This window comes from Cyprinus carpio, chromosome A19 (assembly GCF_018340385.1).
Source record: "Cyprinus carpio isolate SPL01 chromosome A19, ASM1834038v1, whole genome shotgun sequence".
Lineage (NCBI taxonomy): Eukaryota > Metazoa > Chordata > Actinopteri > Cypriniformes > Cyprinidae > Cyprinus > Cyprinus carpio.
In genome coordinates this window covers 8,071,536-8,088,033 of record NC_056590.1, presented here as the reverse complement: position 1 = coordinate 8,088,033, position 16,498 = coordinate 8,071,536, and the positions used below count along the sequence as shown (strand labels likewise).

Genomic DNA, 16,498 nt, shown 5'->3' with positions numbered 1-16,498 from the left:
ATTTTCTTAATGTTGGTGCCCATGATTAATATTAATATATATATATATATATATATATATATATATATATATGAAAAAAATTAATCTAGTATATTCTTATATAATATTTATTTATTATGCATTATAAAAGAATATAGAAGATGTTTGTCTTCTAGAAACAGTTTCAGTACATTGTTAAATGAGATGCTGATCCAGGAACATGTCTTACAGTCACTAGCGGGTTAGACTGTGTAAACTTAGCCTCTTAAGATCTAGTCTGACCAACTAGCAGTTAGTCAAGCCGTAATCAGTCTTTATTTTTTGGTTTCAGCATAGACTAATCTACGTTTTAATGTAACAGAATTAAATACTTATGACCAGTCTTAAGGAAAAAAAATGATAAGTCTAAGCCTTTTATGCAACTGGCCCCTGATGTCTGGCTGCAGCTTTAAAGAGACAGTGGGCAGTAAAGTACCTTGTAGGTGGTGATGTCAAGAGCACCGTCTGAGGAGGGGTAGGTCCAGGGGCCATGACAGTTGCGGTTGGCATAGAGACAGGAAATGAGCTGCTGGTATGCACTGATCCTCCAGGATGCACATTTGTTTGGACCACAGGCATTGATGCAATCTGAATGACCTGGAAAGCAAAGAAGGGCATGAATCTGACACATCTGTTGCAAATATAACAAGTGCTTCTTGTTCATGTAGCGGGATAGTAACTCAAGCCAATCTACCTTACTTCCTGGTTGAGTGCCATTTTGAACAGGAAGGGGTGGACCCACCAGGGAAATTGGCTGCGGAGGTGTAGCTCCTGTTCCGACAGTTGCCATGGGAACCAACATCTTGCTCTGCAAGACTGGGGACTGTGCTTGAACTGTGCAAAGCGATGAAAAGGACTGATATAGTAGAGACCGAGAATAGACTTGATAAACTAATTTCCCTAACACTGTGTGCATAATCCTGATCCTTACAAGCTTGGGAAACCTTTTTAAATATGTTGAAAAGCTCACATTCTCTTGGATGAGGACACATTAAATAATTTACAGGGTACCCACGTTTTGAAAATAATTTCCCTGACTTGTTCGTGAATGAGTCATTTGTGAAGTGGTTCGACTGAGTCATTGAAAAGAACCAATTCACTCATACATCAAATATTGGGCTTGTTTTACACAAAATGCAATATCTAGTCCAGTCATTCACAACCAGAGGTTTTGCTCTGTTAAACCATTCAAATGAAACTTGAAAATATTAGAGCTTTTTTTATTTTAGAAATATTAAGTAGAATACAAGATCAAATTAATTAAAGGTTAGATGTCAACATTACTTTTAATACTAATATAATAATAATAATAATAATAACACTTTTATTCAGCAATGATACATTAAACTGATCAAAGTTAAATAAATGTATGATGTTACAGAAATGTTGTTCTTATTTTATTGAACTTCAACAAAAAATCCTGAAAAAAGTTTCAGTTTTCATAAAAATATTAAGCAGCACAACTATTTTTAACAATGATAAGAACGACTGAGCATATTACAATGACTTCTAATGTGATTTCATCACAGAAATAATTAACATTTTAAATATATTCAAATTGAACACATTTATTTTATGATGTAGTATTTCTGAATGTTACTGTTTTAATCAATTATAATTTTTTATTTTTTAATGAAATAAATGCAGACTTTGAAAAAATCAAAATAAAATTAACTTAAAATAAATATTAAAAAAATATAACTTCTGAATGGTAGTTTACACTGATCAAGTAATTGAAAGAAAATGAACTTAAAATTAATGTTTATTACTTATTATAAAAATATGCATTAATTTTAATATTTGATTAATTTCCATAATTTTTACAGTCCTGAAAAAAATATTAAAACTGGAAATCATGAATTTAACTGAACGTGCATCTGATTTCTTCACCACAATTTAACTGCCCCAAATCTCACCTCCACCTCCTGGGCTGACTCCTCCCACTGCTGGGACCGAAGCATATCTTATTCCTTGCCCCGCACCTGAATGTACACCATTGGCCAGGGTCACATGGGTGGGTGCAGCACTGGGCAAGGTAAGGATGCTGGAGGCCTGCTGGGTCTGCTGGGAGGAGGGACTGTTGGGATTGGCTGTTGCAGGCAGAGTTGGAAGGATGTACTGAACCTGTGTTACAGGTTTCCCGCCACTAGGGGGCGTAATGGAGGCAGCAGGGAGAAACTGGTGATGAAGTAGGGGAAAGGGTACTGCACTGCTACTAGGGGCTCCGTTGCATGGAGTAGGTTGGGTTGGGGTGATGAGCTGAACGGTGGGTTGGTTTGGGAAGGTTCCTCCCAGGACTAGGCCAGTAACTAAGCTTCCTTGTCCATTCGGCTTGGGGGAAGAGGAGGGAAAGTACCCACCTCCTCCTGCTCCGCCAGCACCGATCAGTAGCTTGGGCTTCCCGTCTGGAGGTAATGTCCCAACAGCCACACCCCCATCAACTGGCTTGCTGGCGATGGAGATAGGGGTGCTAGTGATGGGACGAACAACATTGGTCACTACGGTGGGGGCCATCCTGACAGTGCCTTGGGAAGGGTACATCCTGGCTTCATGCGGCAAACTGGCAATTATACCAGTAATGGAGGCCGAATTAACATGGAACGGAACCTGCCCTCCTCCACCTCCTCCTTGCCCTTCTTTGGGCCCACCGTTATCCAGCTCTGCACCACCCATCCCTCTCTTCTCCTTCTTCTCAAGGTTCTTTTCATGCCGTTCTTTGTCATCTTTGTTGACAGTCGGAGACAACCCCAAAGAGGAATGGACTGGTTGGAAGGTGCGCTGAAGAGAAGAAGATCATTTTTGACATAAGATCACTATTATACACTGATCATTTCGTTCACATTCTGATTCTGACATGAGGTTTGTGCTGGATTTGATATTGAAGACATTTGCTGTTTTGAAAGCAGAAAATTGCTGCCCCCACAGGAAGGCAACGAGGCACATCTGAAATCAATGATCGTGTCATATCCTGTGTACTGATAAACCTTCATCTGATCGATTTTTGAAGGCAGCATAGATTAATTCTCCACTGCCTATGATATCCCACAATCCAACTTTTTGTCCAACTTTTCCACTATTGATGTAATTTCAAGATAGAAATTAGTATTATAGTAATTAATTATCACCAAAGCTCTCTCTATTTTGTTGTAGAATCTATTATGTTGCCTCAGAAGCTTGTCCGAAATCAGTTTCAGGAGGTACCTTCATGCACAAATGAATCATTTCCTGACAGGACAGTGAGGCAATAAGTCAGCTGCCTAAGATTTCAGATGTAGCCACTGTTTCGTACAAGATGAGATCATTTAAATATGCGGAATAGAGAATAAGAAGATTTTCAGTGAAAAAAAAACACTTCAATTTTCTACACAAAGCCAATCTACGTGGATTTTACATTGACATTACATTTATGCATTTGGCAAATGCTTTTATTGCAATTTTTTGCACTTCCTAGGAAAATCTGCATGAAAATATAACAGAAAAAATTAGAGAATACAGGTTTGGAACAGGGTTATTAGTCAACTAAAACCATAAAAAAGTCTTTGCCACTTGGAATAAAGTAAACATCAACTGAAATAAAATTAATTAACTTTACTTGAAGTAAAAAAAAAAAAAAAAAAAGATAGACTAGATAGACATGAAAAAAATAAACATGACAAAAACAACAAAATTACTTTGAAATTAAAATGGAATATTTAAAAATAAAAACTAATCCAAAATACTGATTAAAGCTTTAAGAGTATTTCAGTGTTACTAAAATAATGCAGGTTTGAAATGACATGAGAGAGAATAAATAATTACAGAATTAAAATTTTTGGGTGAAATATTCCTTTAAGGCAAAAAATTTGGTCGGTGACCCATCTAAGAGAAGGAACGCTCCGAGACATCTGCTGCTCCATTGGCATGGAAAACCTCACAAGGAAATCCTGAAGAAATAATAGTTGCTTGCCAGACAACCAAACACACAGATGCTGAAATAATCTGGTTTTATAAATAATAACTAGATGAGAGCAAATATCATTTCTGTTGCTATGGTAATGAGGCTTATGTAATTTAAAGCATATTTATTAACAAAGAGCTTTATGGTCCTTTCATCAGTAAAATATAACCATTAACTTCCCTTAAGACAGTATAGGACAGCTGGATGTGGTTGGCAGGCGAATAACACTGACATTTTTAAAAACATCAAGATTTTATAACTTGTATACTGGGAAAGTGTGTTTTTGTCACCATTTTAATCAGTTTTCCAAATGAATTTGGAATTTGCATGTAGCACATAATGTTTATTCATTTAAAAAAAAAAATCAATAACTGAACTATAACTGATGCACTGTGGGACACATTGCATGACATGTCATGCCAGCTACCCATGTGATGTATTAAGTGTTACCTTGCTGTCAGCTTCATCTGCATGCTCGTTTTCGTCATCGCTGTCTGTCACTCTCTCTTTACACTTCAGGTCAATGGAGCCGTCTGCAAACGAGTCTTCTGTGGAAGAATCACACATTAGCTGTGAGACAAGGGCTTGCAAATCTCACACTCATGGGACTGAGAGCGCCGAGCAGTGAGGAGATTTTGCCTTTCCAAAATGAATTAATGAAGTTTGGATGGTTGTGGTGCATCAGAGAAAACAGAGCTCGTGGGAGACACAGATTCAAGAATCAGTCAAGACTGACTAATAATGAGAAAAAGAGAATGGAACGCAAAACACTTGTAACATCAAAACCGAATCGCTGAAAGATAATCATTTTCTGATGGTGGGTACATTCCATGTATAACAGCATTATCTACAGATCGGGAGTTTTGGGGATCTTGTGATGTCTACGATGCAGAAAACACAGATGAAATCAGAATCCGGTCATAAAAATGGAATTTACCATATAATGCGGAATGTCTTGACTAAATTTGGATCAATAAATCAAAAGTACAAATGTACAAAAATCCCCATATGAACTACTGTCTGTGAATATTAAACCACAAAAAGACATTTTAATCCACAGAATCCAAAAATAATCAGAATCCAGAAATATTAAAACGGAAACATGGTATTTTTTGGGCGGGGCGGGGGGTGGGGGGGGTTCAACCTATCCAGACCTCTAGCATAAAAAGTGAGGCTTCCTTGTGCCAACACTATATAATAACTTACATTAACTAACATTAAAACAATACTTAATACTTGACAGATCATTAGTTAAAAAGTTACATTTCTAAAGAGAAACTATGAATAGTGCTTGCATATGCAAATTATGCCACAATGATGCTAAGGAGTTCTGGATGGTTGCTAGGGCATTGCAGGTGGTTGCTAGGAGGACCTGGGTTGCTGCTAGGTATTATATTGGCAAAGATGTATCCATCTTATTTTTAAAGTACGGCAATTTGTAACTTGAATGTGCAAGACTTTCCATGTCATTCACTTCCAGGTATTTGAAGCTGTACAAAACAGATGCTTGATATTGCAAACCTGTATTTTAATGAATTGTAAACAAATTGGTTTGTAGTGCAGATAGTTTTACCATTTACTGCACTTTGTTATTCCTCCAGTTATGTCAATGAAAAGTCGCACATTCACAGAAAATAGCTTACTTTTGAGTGCCAAAATAAGGTGGATATGATGCACGTAATTTACCTATGACATCATCATCCCCCTCTTCACAGATCACCATGGGCTCTTCATCACTGCTCACATCCTCACTCGGTCGTCGAGGGTGAGCAGGGGGACGGGGATGAAAAACGCCCGCACTTTCCTGAGCTCTCTCCTTCTCCCTCCTCTCCAGAGTATGCACGGCGCTCTGGGAAAAGGCGCGAGGCCGTTGAAGCTGCCCTCCCATTGGTCCTCCGTGACCGTCAGACTGAGGTGAAGTCCAGCTGGGCCCTGCTCCTTTGTGGTCGGCCCCCTGAGATGTGGAATGGGCCTCTGGGGAGACAAAGAAGGTTAATTCAACATCAGTTGTGTTTCACACTACTATGCACTCATAGTTTCACAAAACCAACAAACGCCCACACATATAAACAAACTCCCACACGGACCTGTGCTTTCAGACACGCTACGCTCACAAGCTTCTTTGGCCCCTGGAGTTCCCCGGCCCTCAGACAGGGACTTCCTTCTGTCCTTGTTACACCATTTCCAATCAGGGTGAGCTCGGAAATGAGCCTCCTTCACCTGTTTAAAATATATATTTTTTAAAGAAATTCATATATTTATGCATTAAATTTATCCAAAATGACAGTAAGTGATTTATTTTGTTAAGATTTCAATTTCAAATAAATGCTGTTCTTCTGAACTGAATAAAAATGTATTATTGTTGACACAAAATTATTAAGCAGCATAACTGCTTAATAACATAATATTTGTTGAGCAGCAAATCAGCATATTAGAATGATTTCTGAAGGATCATGTGACACTGAAGGCTGGAGTAATGATGCTGAAAATTCAGCTTCGCATCACAGGAATAAATTTCACAATATTACTGTTTTGGTGTATTTTTGATCAAACAAATGCAACCATGATTAGCATAAGAGAGCACGAATGTAATGTTTTAAAAACATAAAAAAATTTGAATAGTAGTGCACTAAATGGCATTAAATTGGCCATCAACCACCCTGCTTTCCAGATATTTGCATCTACAGTACATACTGTATATCGACCACTGTAAAACTGATATCAGTCTAACACTAATTCATATGCAAAACCACATTTTTACTTCACGTTTCATCTTAATTTCAAAGGAAAGACAACGGATTGGTATGACATCTTCTTCTTATGCACTATTTCACAATATTTCACAAGAATGACTGTACCTGGAAGGCAAGATCATGATACTTCTGCTTCTCTTTGGGTCCCAGCGCGTACCACCATTCACCCAGTATTTTACTGACAGTACGGTTGTCCTGGTTGGGGTGCCGCTGGTGAACCAGGGCACGGTGCCGCTTACTAAAGATCATAAATGCGTTCATTGGCCGCCTGATGTGGTCCTTTTCCCTCTTTTTGGTTTGACAGAGAAAGAGAGAGAGAGGAGAAATGATGAGTGTACATTTTTATAGCACTTTTAACAGAAGGGAAATTAATGACTGCAATGCTTAATGATTGTAAACTGAAACCCTCGACAAGTTTCCAAGGTAATTTTTCTGCTCTCACTAAAAGCGAGATGGCGGACTGTCTGGTGCAACTGACAAAATTTCTTGCTGTATGTCACTAGGACACGAATAGAAGACTTACAAATAGAAACTTACCTTCTTGTCACCTTCTTTTGGGAGTGCACTGAGAGATTGCGTGCGCCTTTTCCCTGGGCTGGTGGATGGAGCAGTGTCTTGAGCTGGAAAAAAACTGAAAAACAATATAAAAATAAAAAAAGAGATAGAGAGAGAGAATTGCATGAAAAACAGTAGCCAGAAAATAAAGTAAAAAACGTAAAAATATATTATTTTTCCCCATTATATGTGTATATTATATTTCATTATGAACCAATTTTTTGAAAATATTGTAATCTTAATGTTTGCTTTTATTGTTAAGAGGTGAGATGCAAACAGATATTTACAGATCATCAGCATCACTCTCGGTCTCACTGTCACCTCCTCTCTCCACAGGTGGGTCTTCAGCAGTAGGAGGGGGGCAAGATGGGGAACCTCTCTGTGGTGCTGGGTGGTCAGTAGGTCCCTCAGACACAAGGGCAACTCCACAGCGAGGTTCTGCAAGTTTATTCAGTTTCAAAACATCAACTGAAAACATATATTCTGAATGTGATTTTGTGTATATTCTATGCAGTTTCAAACAGGAAAATGTTGCAACGTCAAATTATAGTGTTTCGTTTTTTTTTTTTATCAAATGTTACCTTTGCCCTGATTTACAAGTGTTTGGCCATCCGCAGGCTGCATGGACATTTTTGTTTGGTTGGTCTCCAGAAAAGGAACCAACGAATGCCACGCAAACACTGGCACAGAGCGGGGCTCCACGTTGGTCCAAACTAAATGAAGAAACAGACAAACCTTTTATATATACACACAACTGTTTCGCAAAACATACAGCCTCTCTATTCTCTTAAGAAGGAACTGGTGAAAAAGCACCTTTCTGAGTCAGACTGAACCTGAATGGAAGCCATTCATATACATACTGTATATCTGTGTATCAGTGATTGGTAAAACAAAGAAAGTGTGTTACTGTCCTAGGCATCTGTCACTCCTATGAACTGTGTATCTCAGATTAAGTACTCATTAGAATCAGGGTGGTCCAATCACCCTCTAGCCATGCATGTCTGGGCAAGTTCCTGTGTATCATTTCAGACATGCTGCAACTGTCTAAAGAAACACTGACCCTGAAAGCACAGTGCATTCTTCACTACACACACCCAAACACACCTGCTGCTGACCAGCATACCAAAATCACTCGGAGCCCCCCCTTATTTTTGCAGTTTGTCAGTCTGAGAGGAAATAGAAAGTGTTTGCTGGTGTCCTTCAATTTACAAAACAACATATTCTGGCCAGCACTAATTAATCCAGAAAAAAATTGTGCAATAAATTAATTTGGACAAATTTTATTGTGAATAGAACTGCCTAGATAATTTGGCACTGGAAGAATTTGGTACTACATTTTTAATAATTAAAAAAAGAACATGAATTTGACTTTGTTATCTTGGAAAATCAAAGCATAGCTTGTGACATTTTGAGATTTACTCTGAAACATGTGAGAATCTTTTTCAGGGACAATGATTCATTTAATGCATCCTTGATGTATAAAAATATTCATTTCTTTTTAAAAACCATACTGATTACACCCTATTATGCTCTAAACCTTTCAATCATAGCGTACAAATAATAAAAAGTTGGCATGCTTACATTTTAAACTGGATACATTCATACTTGAAACTGTGAGTGGCTATGGTAATCAATAATTTACAAACGTTAGTGTTCTAATTGGTTTTATTTATCTTTCAGGTCTCTTACCAGTGCCAGGTCGTCCCATGATGATGTCTTTGCGAGGAGCAGGGTGAGGGGACTCGGCTGGCAGGATGAGGGGCAACAGAGCAGTGGGTGAAGGATGGCAAGCCACAGGCTGTGGGAGAGCACCACCTGCATCTGCAGGCCCACCTGACTTCCTCTCTTGCTCTTTACTTCCTAAGCCTAATAGTGCAAGGGCAGGTCCAGTGGTTGCATTAGAGGTGGACACATTCAAAGTGGCAGAATTTGAATGGGCGGGATGTCCAGGGGCCACAGGTGTCAATGACTGAGAGGAAGTCACCAGGACTAAAGTGGAAGCAGGATTGCGAAGGAGAACGGCTCCGTTGGTGGCAGCGCCATTGATGGGCACAGGGGCCTGGAGGCCCATGGCATGGTGAGGGGGCTGGCTGTGCTCCCTAGAGCGTGAGCTTCCTCTACGGCTCAGGGGGCCTTCGCTGAATTTTGCCAGTGGTACATCGGGGTTACGAACAATGACAGGCGAATCGCGTAGGGGAACAATACGACGTGAGCTGGGATCCTGTGGCAGGGGTGAGGGTGGTGTAGGAGAAACCAGCATAGGGGGTGGAGTGGATGCGGCAGAGGATGAGGGTCGACTTGTGACGCTCCTCTGTCGAGGGAATGAGAGAGATGAGGGGGTGGTAGGCTGGCTTTGGGGGGACAGAACCCTGAATGCTGCTGTGTTGAGGCTGAGGCTGGGGTCATTTAGCTGGGGATCAGATTTCACATAGTCTGATGCACTGGGCAGCGGGGGTGGTGGAGCATCCAGCTTACGTTTACTGGGACTCATGGGTACAGTGAATGTCAGGTTGGTCTGAAAAGTGGGCATGATGCCAGAGATGTAGCGCTCACGTTCTGTGCTGGGAGTGCCAGGGATTTTCGTGCCACTGAGATGGCGAGGGCGGCGAGGGGTCAGAGGTGCTGTGATGGGGCTGAAATTAGCTGGGCGGAAGCCAAATAGTGTGGGTGAGGGGGATGGTGCAGGTGAGAATGGTGACTGATTGGATACAGGTGAGAATGAAGGTGTGCATGAGCGAGAGCTGCCAAGTGACACCAGCATATTTGCAGCCTCGCACTCATCAAAGTCAAAGCGGGACATGTCACGTGGCAGTTCTTGTGGTATAAGAGAAGTCATCACCAGACGTGGTCGAGAGTCCCCGCCACGGCTGCTTGCTTCACTGCTGTCTCGTGAGTTGTCATCCCAGTCATACTCGCTGCTGGTGCGTCCACTTAAACGAAGGTCAGGTGTGAGAGTGCCCGTGCTACTGGCACCACTTCTGTCTCGGCCAACCCCACCTCCAGCTTCCATCTCTTTGGTGCGCATGGAGAGATGCCGCGAGCAGTAGCCGCGCCTTTGTGACTCCTTCGAGCAGCCTTCACGTGAGCACAGTCTCCGCCACTGCTTGCCGTTGAACTTCTTGCGGATGCCTGTTGGGGTGCATACCACATCGCCCTTTTTGTACTTCTGTTGAGCGGCTGTGAGGGGTGTGCGGGAACGGGAAGAAGAGGACGAGGATCCAGAGCCACCCCCTGAAGCACCATGTGAGTTGGAGCTGGGGGTCTTGTCCAGGGAGCCTCGAGAAGAGCTTTGGGGCAAGGGAGGAAGCTGGGATGTGGAGGAGATGACTGCCGCACCTGTGGCTGAATCCAGGCCAAGGAGCATAGGGGGGTGATTTGGGTGAGGAGCAAGGGGCGGATGGGGTGCAATCGGGGTGCTGAGCCCTCTCACCACAGAAAGGTGAGGGCTGAGGTAGTTTGGTTTAGAAAGAATGGGCCGATGCTGAGAAGGAGCCCCCAGACCTTTGCTTCCCATGGCAGTAATGCCACCATCCCTTAGCTGACTAAGACAGCTGACTTCCAAGTCCACCCCATCTGGGGTGGTTGAATGAAGAGGATGATGCTTTTGCCTCTCCCTCTCCCTCTCCCTCTCCCTCTCCCTCTCCCTATCTCGATCTCGTTCCCTTTCTCTCTCTAAGTGCCTATGCAACTCTCTTTCCTGGTCTTTCCCTCTGTGATGTTCCCAGTCTCTGTTTGGGGCTACACTGAGTACAGATGTGATGGCAGGGTTAACGGCAGAAGACAAAGAATGGGGTGAGGTGAAAGGTACAGTCACAGGATGCAACAAACTCTGAACAAACGTTGGTCTAGTCAGTTGAACCACCTCCTGCTCCACTTCCATGTCCTCTCTTTCCTCCCACTCTCTTTCTCTTACCCTCCTACCATCAATCCCTGGCTCTGCTGGCTGGGGCGGCTCTAGGTCCCAAGGAGGAACCAGGAGGCGAAGATTTTGTCGTGAGACCCATATGGCCTGAGCCCTTCCATCATCCTCTACACTTCTCCTCTCCCAACACACAAAACATCCATCATCCCAAAGCTGAACGCGAAATACAAAACACACTGCTGATCGACTATAGACACTATACCACCACACCACCACTTTACCACTGTTGCGCTCCCTCACTGCCCTCGTCACCTCCTCCGAAGGGGACGCAGACTCGTGTACCTATAGCCACCGGTGCCAAACCAGGAGGTGAGGCATCTAGAATAAGGTCAACAGAATCAGTAGCCACTCGAAAAGGGTACTTGCATATGGTCTTTTCTCCATTCAGCTGAACCTCCACAATCCCATGCTCCTCGCTGACTCTCCGCACAACTCCAGTGCGAAACACTCCAGACATTTCCTGGCCCTGATCGTGAGGCCAGCCTTCCCCTAATCTGGGACCCTGTCGGGCCAGAACTCTCTGATTTTTGAGTCCTTTGGCGAGGACTCCAGCTAACCCAGATGACAGGCTGTCCTGTGAGGATGCTGAAGTGATATGTGCTTGTGGCTTTTGGGAGTTGGAGTGAGAATCACGTCTTGAAGCTGTCACTTCTAGGTCGGCTGAGTGTTCACTGGCTGTATCGGTTGAGGAGCAACGCTGTGGGCTAGATGTGCTCGTCCCATCCCTCTCTCCGCACTCACCTGCAGTTCTACCTGTAGGCCCAGTTACATTGTTTTGTCTGTACCCAGTGATGCTGTCCTCAGCCAGCTGGCTTTGACCTTGTAGGTCTCTGTGCTCAGCAGAGGCAGCTGGGCCCTGGTTAGCACCACTTGTATTATGAGAGCTGCTGCTGCTCTGTGGGGGTGTGCTGGGAGTGCTGGCGTTGCCATGGTTTCCTGCACAGTGCTCCGAGGTGTACTTCTTCTTGGGCACACGGGCCTTAAAAGTAGCCGTCTTACGACTAGACGAAGGGTTGGGGCTATTGCTGGCGCTGGTCGTGCTACTGTTGCTGTCACTCTGTGTTCCGCCAGACTTGGAGCTCCCGGGGCATTCCTCTGTTTTCCCAAAATCCACTGCTATACTGAGGACGCCCTCCTTTTCCGGAGACCCACTTCTTCTCAGTGGCCCTTCCTGTGATGAGTCAGAATTTGAGGAGAAATGTCTCTTGGGAGAGGTAGGTGAAATTTGGGGTTTTTCCTCAGTTTCTCTCTTCTCTTCCTGTGGGCTACTATCTGCTGTCCTCCTCTTAACTCCTTTGGCGCGAGTGGATGGGGGCGACCGCCTTTCTTGCTTTTTAATGGGCTTCATCTTTTCTTGCTCTAAGAGAGTCTCTAATCCTCCTGATTTCCTGCGAGTCCCAGCCTATCAATATCTTCCACTCTGTTTCCCTCTTGCATCCCCGCCCCTTCTCTGTCTTTTTCTTCTGTTCTTGTCCAAGCCTCTTCCTGTTTGCGCTGTCCTTTCCTTCTTAAATTAGAGCCTGCAATGAAGCACAGCACATGAGGCGGATCAGTCTGTTATACAGCACTACAATTCTCATATAGAGAAGGGAGTATGGAATACAACATATAGAATAAAAAAAAAACAAATTAGTGCACAAAATAAAGTTGTAAGTTTAGTGCCTAATCTCATCAAAACATCTCCATGAAAATATATAACACAGCCCTAAAAAGTGGATATAACACAACTTAACACAGAAAAAAATTGAAAACGACAGAACACAAAGAAAAATGCTTGCCCAGACAAGTCACACACTCACTTTGGTTTTTTGGCTGGATCAGAGGAGGCGGGGGAATTCCTTGTTCAGTGGTATTTTTGTGACTCTAAGGCTCTCTCTCGCTCGCTCTTTCAAATGACCTTTTTGCATTCGTTACAGAGGCAATCCACCCCTACAGTCCTCACTTCCTGTCACAGCACTACAACATCTCAATGTACAATACCATCCTTACACATTACTACTTACACATTTTTTCCTCCTACCAAAACACCCTTTTCTTCACCATCCAGCTTCTTACAGTGTGGATTGTGTTTAAAGCCCATTTAAAACCCACAGATATGTTATCAACATTAATGTTTGCATAAATATATTTAGACACTTGGATACACTTGCTACAAACCATTTTATATACACCCTACATATTACAAATAATTCAGTGTAGTCAAATGACAATGAATTTAAGCTTTGAATATCTCAAAAACTGCATGAATATAAAATATGATATGAATGACTGGTTTTCATTTAATTACGGATGTGCATCTACCCTGATAGCACACATACAACATGGAGACGTCTATTTGACGTCTGCATTTACATCTGCGAGATGTATTTTTTTAGAGTGTTTGCTCATCTGCAATATATCTGCAGGACGTTTCATATCAGGCATCAAACAGACGTTAAGAAGATGTCTTTAAGAGGATTTAGATGATTTAGAAAAACTGACATCTTAAAAACGTCTATCAGAGGTCTGTACACAGCAGATGCTTTCCAGATAAAGCGATCTTTAACAGACATTTTGCAGATGTACGTGTGATATCTGGGTAATATATTATGGTTAAAGGACAAGGTCAGAACATGAATGACCTCCTTTGATAAGCCAATGCATGCCGGCTTTGACGAAGACGTAACAGATCATTTTAGGTCCGCAATGCAAAACTGTCCCATTCTTGTGAGCAGAAACCACAGTAACCACACTGGCATTTGCACTGTAAGACAAGTTTGCAGGCAATATGCAAATCTAAGATATGCAGTATAATACCTCCAGTAAGAAAATCATATCATAAAACAGTTTACTAAGACCTGCTAAGACTTTAATTGCTTTGTCGTGTAGGTGAGTAAAATTTCTGGGTCACTAAACTATTTCAGTGCATATAAGATAACACAAAGTGTAACTAATGAAAGGTTCTATTTAAAAGGGCACTCAGTTTTTATCCCAATGGTACCACTGGTTTGGATTTTACACTGACATGATCACTTTTTTTACTCAATGCGTCCTTATTCTGTATGGACTCGCGGATTCCATGCTCATGCACACCATCGCCATGTGTTTTATAAAGTGCCATATATAAAATAAACAGTTTATATGGTAATAAAATAAACATATTTAATATTTTATAATCACTGTATTAATTTAATATAATTTTATATGTTTTAGAATGTCATTATAAGTAGTAGTAACTGTCAACTCTGGATGGCCCATAAGGTGGCGACCAGCTTCATATATATATATATATATATATATATATATATATATATATATATATATATATATATATATATATATAAAATGTATATCTTTAATGGTTTTGAAACTCAATCCGTAGAGCATGACACCAGCAACATCAAGGTTATAGGTTTGATTCCCAGAAAAAAATTATGAACTGGTAAAATAAATACTAATGCGATATAAGTCAATTTGAATGAAACGTCTGCAAAATACATGAATTTTTTTGTTTGTTTTTTTTAAATGTGTATATTTCTTTATTTTTTTTATTTGTATTTTTATCAGAACAAGGTACATTAAAAGTATTCAGTGACAGAGGCACTTTCAAAGGCATTCATTTTTACGTTTTCTACCCACAACACACACAGACACACAAAAAAAATGTTTGTTAAATAAAATAAATTAAATAAATAAACTATAGGGGAAGGGGAAATAATGTGTGTGTGTGGGGGGGGGGGGTTCAAAGTTGGAGGAGTACATTCTTCTCGATATAGGTTATTAAAGGATCCCATGTTTTGTAAAATGTCCTGGTTGATCCTCTGAGAAAATATTAGATTTTTTCAGTTTTTAGAAAAAACATTACACCAATAATACATAGTGACAATTTAGGTGCCATTGGTGATTTCCACTCTAAAAGAATTCTTCTTCTAGCTATTAATGTTGCAAATGCCCAGGCATTTTCTTTATCTTTAGTTATGTGAATGTCATCACCTGTAACTCCAAACAAAGCCATTATTGGGTTAAGCTGAATTCTTAAATTAAATGCTGAGTTTAAAATTTCAAATACTGAAGACCAAAATTGTCTCAGTTTAGTACATGACCAGAACATATGGGTTAGATCTGCCTTAAATGCATTGCAACGATCACACGTTTCATCTATATTTGGGTATACTTTAGCCAGTTTGGTTTTAAATGTGTATATTTCTGTATAAAACTTTCTGAACTGGCAAAAAAAAAAAAAACTTATTTGCAATGCACTAAATAGCCATTTAACTTCATCGGGCTGCCCACTGCACTCACTGACCCTTCAAATAATTATAACAACTCAATCTCATAATGACTCGCCAAATGCACAATAATAAATGTTCCCATGCAACAGCAAGTCTCCAAATAAACACAAATGCCCTGAAACAAAGTAAAAGCGCTGTTTGCCATCAACAATGGAGCCGCTGTCGTCGACTTGCGAAAGTTTTGCTGAGTAGTACATACACCGCCGTATCTGTGTCAAGCGCTTTTATTGGTCGTAGTGCCCTACTCTACGCTTACAACCTCCTACGACACCGTCGAGTGGTGTAGGCCTCCTCCATAACACAAGGCCGCAGAGCAGTTCCCGTCTCCCTAAGGCTCCTGAATCGAGGGCGACGTTGTCCATAATATTAAATATAAGAAAAAGAAATTAAAAAAAACAATCCTTCTCAAATACACAAATACATTTAGGCTATAAATATGAAAACATCCGATTTAAATGCAACTGAAAATATATTAGTATAATACAGTCAAGTTTAACTAACAAAACAATCGCCTTGTCTTTATGTAAACAAGCTGTGGATAGAAGCAGTGACAGTCTCTGAAAGGTAAAGGAATACACGAAAGCAGTTTGTTGAAGCGGTAGCTGTTGTGTCACACAGATATTTTCAGGAAAAAAAGTTTTTAGGCTGACTGTGCACCTCCACCCCTCCCTTTCAATGTGTGTGTATGTTAAAATGCTTAACGTAACTGCGCCATTTTACACAATCCAGTAAGAAAAAACAAACAACTGACGGCGAAACGTTATAGACGCGTCCGCGACGTAAAGGCAAAACCCAGCGTTAAATATATAGGCAGATCACTGCGGTACTGCAGATTAAAGGATTCAACTCACCCCGTGAATAGTTACAGTGTCGTCGAAATGGTGTCGATGCGAAAGCCAAGCCTATAAAACCACGGAATCCCCGAGAAAGCTTTTGCAAAGAGTGTTTTTCTTCCGCAAATGAGAAAAAGTCCAGCCGTTGAGGTTCCAGGGTACTCTACAGTCGCAAAATGGTGAATGAAGCACTAAGCCTTGACAACCAG

The 16,498-nt window shown here is 41.3% G+C and overlaps 1 pseudogene; it reads right to left on the bottom strand.

Moving 5' to 3' along the window:
• The window catches only part of LOC109111354, a 29,413-nt pseudogene extending 12,915 nt beyond the window's left edge, over positions 1-16,498 (bottom strand).